The sequence below is a fragment of the Marmota marmota genome, unplaced genomic scaffold (assembly GCF_001458135.2).
Source record: "Marmota marmota marmota unplaced genomic scaffold, marMar, whole genome shotgun sequence".
Lineage (NCBI taxonomy): Eukaryota > Metazoa > Chordata > Mammalia > Rodentia > Sciuridae > Marmota > Marmota marmota.
Genome location: NW_025999968.1, coordinates 46,413,582 through 46,419,581, shown reverse-complemented (window position 1 = coordinate 46,419,581; position 6,000 = coordinate 46,413,582).

Sequence of the window (6,000 nt, the reverse complement as noted above, 5' to 3'; positions counted from 1 at the left end):
AATAAACCATCACATACTGATATGATCACCATATAAACCTTCATCTTAAAAAACAAACTTACAAATATTCTGATCAATGTGCTGGACAGGACAGTGTTATCCATAACTTCTGTGTCTGCTGAATTAGTGTCTAGTTTATAAGTTGCTAGAAGAGGAATTTGAAATTCTATAATTCTGATTGTTGATTTGTCTATGCTGCCCTTTAATTCTCTTAATGTTCACTTGACATTCTCCTTTAAAAGTATGCTTATTTTACTATGTCCTTTTGATGAATTGCTCCTTTTGTTGTTGTGAAATAGCTTCTTTGTTACTAGGAATAGACATTAACTTGAAATCTGTTTTTACAGTATTAATATAGCTGCTGTGTACTTAGGAGCATTGTTTGCATGGAGTACTTTCATCCAGGTGTTCTCAATCCTGATGTGTTTGTATTTAGAGGGTTTCTTGTTGACTGAATATAGGCGAGTCTCACTTGTTTTCATTCTGGCAATCTTTACCTTTTAATTGAATTATAGCTATAAAGAACGTTGAACCATAAGTGCCATCTGAAATGGTAAATGATGTTTCCATGTCTAATTTTATTATAAATATGATTGAGTTTATGTCTTCATCTTATTACCATTATTTTATTCCTCTTCTTTGTTCTTCATTTTCTATCATTTTCCTAGATTTTTTTGGATTATTTTTAAATGTCAGAATTCCATTTTAAATTTCCTTTTGACTCTTTAAGCTATGCCTCTTTGCTGTTTTCTTAGAATTTGAACGAGCAGTATAAAGTGATTTATACCACTTTATATATAATGTAGAAAGCTCAAAACCACATAAGTTCATGTGTCCCACCCCTAGCTCTTATGCCATAGTTGTTATATATGTTGCATTTTAACATGTGATAAATCCTACAATATGGTAATGTTTGGTTTACATGATTATAAGTGTTTTTAAAACAAGAGAAAAAAAGCAAAAACAATTTTTTAATCAACCCAGATAATTACTGTTTCCCATGTTCTTCATTCCTTTCTCGTATTTGAATTTCCATATGATATCATTTCTTTCAAGTTTGAAAAACTTTCTCTACCAATTCTGTATTTATACTTTTGGGGACAATTTTTTTAAAAAAATTTGTTTTATATGAAAATGTCTATTCTGCTTTTATTGTTTTTTTTTTTTAAGAGCCATTCGATGGAGGTGTGAATGACATAAACAAAGTTGCAGAAATATGATGTGTACAGTTTGATGTTTGGAGATAAGTACATATCTGTGAAACCATCATGTTACCATCACCATCAATTCCATAAGCCTACCCATCACCTCCAGAAGTTCAGAGCTGCTCCTTTGTGCCTACCCCCTTTTGTAATAAAATACATAAGATCTATCCTATAGGCAGAATTTTAATTACACAATACAGAATTCTTAATCATAGGCTCCAAGTTGTACAATATATCTCAGTTTTTTTTTTTTTGTATAACTTAAACTTTTGCATTTGACCAATACTCCCTCATTTTCTCCTCCCTGTAACCCCGGATGACCACCATTCTGCTCTGGCCTCTTTGAATATTTTAGATTCCGCATGTAAGTGAGACTATGCAAGCATAATGTCACCAGATCCATGTACTTTGTCACAAATGGCGGGGTTGTTTCTGAAGGACTACCTTCATTTTTGAAGTATATTTTTACTGCATGCAAAATTCTGGTTGAGGGATTTTTTTTCTATTAGTAGTTTAAGATTTCATTCTATTCCCTTAGGCCTCCATGGTTCTTTAATACTGAATGGGTGTCATCTGGATACATTGTGTTACCTTCCTTTTCTGTGTTGGAAATTATTTTTACTTAACTCTTTAATTATGATGTGCCTCAGTGTGGCTTTCTTTGGGTTTAATTTACTTGGTGCTCACTAAGTCTCTTGAAATTGGTATTCACTGAAATAGGAAACTAAAATATAAAATAATGAAAGTTGAATTCAGTGAAATAGGATCAGAGACGCCTGAAAAATAATGTCCTCCATCAAATAATTATAATAACATATCCATAACTGACTTTAATTTTTACAGTAATTCACATCAGAAGTATTTGAACTTAGATATTCTCTGAAACAAAATATTGGGTTAAAATATACATGAAGAAAAGACAAGTGAGTTAAAAAGATATCAGCTATACATACCATTTCCTCACAAATGGAAGTCATTTTCTTCGCATCTACTCATGCATCCTAAAAGTCTGAGACTTTTCTGATAATCAGAGACACTTGGAGTCTTGGGCTAAGAGTAGCTTTCAAGGTTATCCAGTGCAAACAATCCTGGATTACTCAGGCCCAGAGTCTTCTGTCTCCACATGATGTTTCTTGTTCTTGTTGACTACTTGATATGATGATAGCTTCCTACCAAATGTAAAGTGTTTGGCTGAATCTCTGTTATTTGTTTCCCAGTATCAGATATTCTTATTATTTATTTTCATCCCTATTTTTTTTTGTACTGGGTTCCACAACCAGTTGTTCAGAGGTACTTTGCCACATACACCCTTAGCTACATACACCCTTAGCCCTTTTTATTTTTTAATACAGGTTCTTCCTAAGCTGTGCAGGTTGGCCTAGAACTTGTGATCCTTCTGCCTTAGTCTCCTGAGTTGCTGAGATTATAGTTGTGCACCATTGCTCCTGGCCATCTCTGTCTTTTGTTTCTCTTATGTATGAAAAGATCTTGGCCTATGATCTTCCTGGGTGGGGTGCTAAATTAAATTTTAAAAAGGTCAATTATAAGACTTTCCAAATTCTCTCTTATAAATTCTCTGTAAGTGTCTTCATTGAGTCTATAATCAGGCATTCTGAGTCTATGACTGGCCCAGAAAAACTGACATTGACGTAAATTGCTTTAATAATAACACTTCTTGCACAAAAGAAAGCATGTAATATTGTTCTTCCACTTAAGTCAGAGGAAGTTTCACAGCCAGCATTGATGGTATTTTCTGAGGCCAGCTTTAAATTCATGACATTTTGGCAAGTGGAACAATGTGATATTCACTGTTCTAGAAATATATATATGAGATGGATGTCGCCAAACCACCAATATTCCCCAAATCAGAGACCTATTAACCCCAGCGTGAGACTGTCCTTGTCATTTTCATCTTTCAGTCAAAGCTTTCACCCTCGCTGAGCCAAGTTACGAGTTTTCAAAGTAAAAATAAATAAATAAACAAAAGGAGAAATCTCATAAAATATTTGCAGGTAATGTGCAGCAATAGCAGTCCGAATTCTATTAAATAAATGATATTTTTCTTTAAAAATGAATCATTCTCACAGAAGAAAACATCAACAACAAGAATGTCTCTATATCTAGTGGGCCTAGGAAATCAAAATATACCAAGAGCCTAAAAATGAAATTCACTAACAAAAACACTATAAGAATAATTTAAAAATGTGATAGTGGATGAAATATAAGTCTCTTACAAACTGTGCATAATAGAAACACCACTTTTTTCAAAATAAGAGTTTATTATTAGGAAGTGTGACATATTAGACTAATATATGCAATTAATACCTAATTTTATATATCAAAGATGACACTATGTGCAATTTTTTTGTTTGCTTTTAGGTTTATTTAATGACAAGTAACCCATCCTTTATCCTATGGTATAGTGTATCTTTATTTCTATTCATTATGAAGGCATCACATGCCAACCTGAGATTTTGTGGGAATTGCTGAGAGAAGAAACTGAAGAGTGAAGTAAAGAACCATGCCATCTAGTTTTTCTATCCTGGGGGGCTTATCTGGTCCTAGGTTATTGTAGTGATTTTCTGTTCTAACCAGGATGGGTCATGGGAGTGAAAATATCCACAGAGGTAGTTTAGAGGAGGCTCACAGCATTTTTGCATTTCAAGAAATGTGTGGAGACTAGGGTTCTGGTTTTGGGCTTGGTTTTATTCTTAGTGCAGACCTGCTTCCTAGAACTACAGAAGGAATTAGGTTCTCTAGAAGATGTTGGGTTAGGGTTGCTGGATAAAATGAAGGATATCTGATTAAATTAGTATTTCCAAAAAATATCAACTACTTTTTTTTTTTGGTATAAGTACATAGGGAACACACTTATCCTACACATCAATTGCTATTGATCTGATATTCAAATTATCCTGGGTGTGCTTCCATACTTAGTCCCTTCCTTAAATTCTGGGCTGAAGGTGGCTTAGGGCTGAATAAGTCACAAAAGCTTTATGAATCTCATTTTTTCTCACCCCTCGGATGGGAATAGTAATGTTGCACAGATAAGGTAGGGAGATGACTAAAATGTTCGCCCAATTAATATTTATAATGAGTAGTCATTGGTGAGATCCTGTATCTTGCCTGGCCTGTGTCTGGTTGTGAACCGATATGAGCATAAACAATGAATCTATTTCAGCAAACGTCCATCTTGGAAACAGTAGTACAGTCTTGGTCATTCATAATGCTGTTATGTATATTCATTTTTATCAAGGTCTTCTTTCTAGGTGGTGATGACTTTACCTCTCATTTTAACTAGCAAGTTCAACCAGTTCAATTTTGATATAGTAATTTCAAACTCTTTGCCTTCTTTCTTTTAACTTTTATGTATAGCTTTTTGAATAATCATTTTTTTTTTCTACAAGAAGGTGCAGATACTAATGTAGGATAGTATTGTAGAGGCAGAATATCATGTAGAAAAGGTTCTCTATTCCCTGAGAAGAAAATACCATAATAGAGAAATAGCCATCTAACAAGAAAAAAACAGAAATCACTGTGAGTGAAGAAAAAAAAAAAAAAAAAACTTTTTTTGAGGATCAGCAGGGGGCACTAAGATTCCACAGGAAGAAATATATGTTCTTGTAATGCTCATAAATTATTTTCCTTTTAGTTTAAATCCAAATTGATAACACCATAAACTCTGTGCTTTTTTATCTTTATTATAGCTGATAGTTTATCTTTTCTTTTTAACCCTCAAAGTGTAGGTGCACTTAACAATTTTTTTTTATCTGCCAACTTTAAAAAAAACTTCTATTTCCTTATCTGTGTTCTTATTTGCTGCTCATTCAGCATTCAGATGCAATGCTGTTTTCCTCCCTTTGACAAACATAGAGTAATTAGGATTTTTCACAGACAAGTGATTACCTAATAAATGACCTTCTGCAGGCAGCTCTATTAAACTGGAGCAAAAAGGATGTTTACTACAAGCAGTGGCCAGGAAAGAAGGTACAGAGGACAAGACAAGCTCTGCATAACCAACCACTTCTTCAGCTCTAAGAATAATGAAGGCGTTTATGGAACTGGTAGATCTATACTAAAAATAATTATAAGCCTGACAGGACACTAAACTATAAACACAAGTTATGATTGGCTATTGCAACACTTCATTAATTCCATGGGTGTCCAAGAATAAGGAAATAATACCCCAATTCACACGGGACATTGGCAAATTAGGGGAAACACCAAAATATATGAAGTAGGAAAGGATAACTGAAATATAGATCAATTTTCTTATGTCTTTTCTGATTCAGTGGAGATGAAAGGTAAGGGAAAGTATGAAATCTAAGTGGAATATCTTTGAAATACATTTTTGAGAAAATGTAATCTTTTATTAAATAAATTGCTACAAGAGTTTTGAATGGGACACTACATATGGCAGTATATTTTTGCTGTAGCCTTATTTTTATTTATATATTACTTAAAATATAATTAAAATTATAGACTTTGAGTGATCAGGCTCTGGTTTTAGAACTTGTAGATTTCTGGACCCTAGGCAGTAGAACATTAGGCTCAGGTAACATTCTATGTCTGTGATAACAGCCAGTCCTTGAGTTTTGTGCAGAAAAGTCACTGAAAAAGCTTTCTGAACTGATGGGAACTCCTCATTAGGGTAGCTGAACTGGCAATAAGTTCCAGGATTCCAATTGGAATGGAACCATCATTTGACCCAGTTATTCTACTCTTCAGTATATCCTGAAGGGCTTAAAATCAGCATCCTACAGTGACACAGCCACATCAATGTTTATAGCAGCTC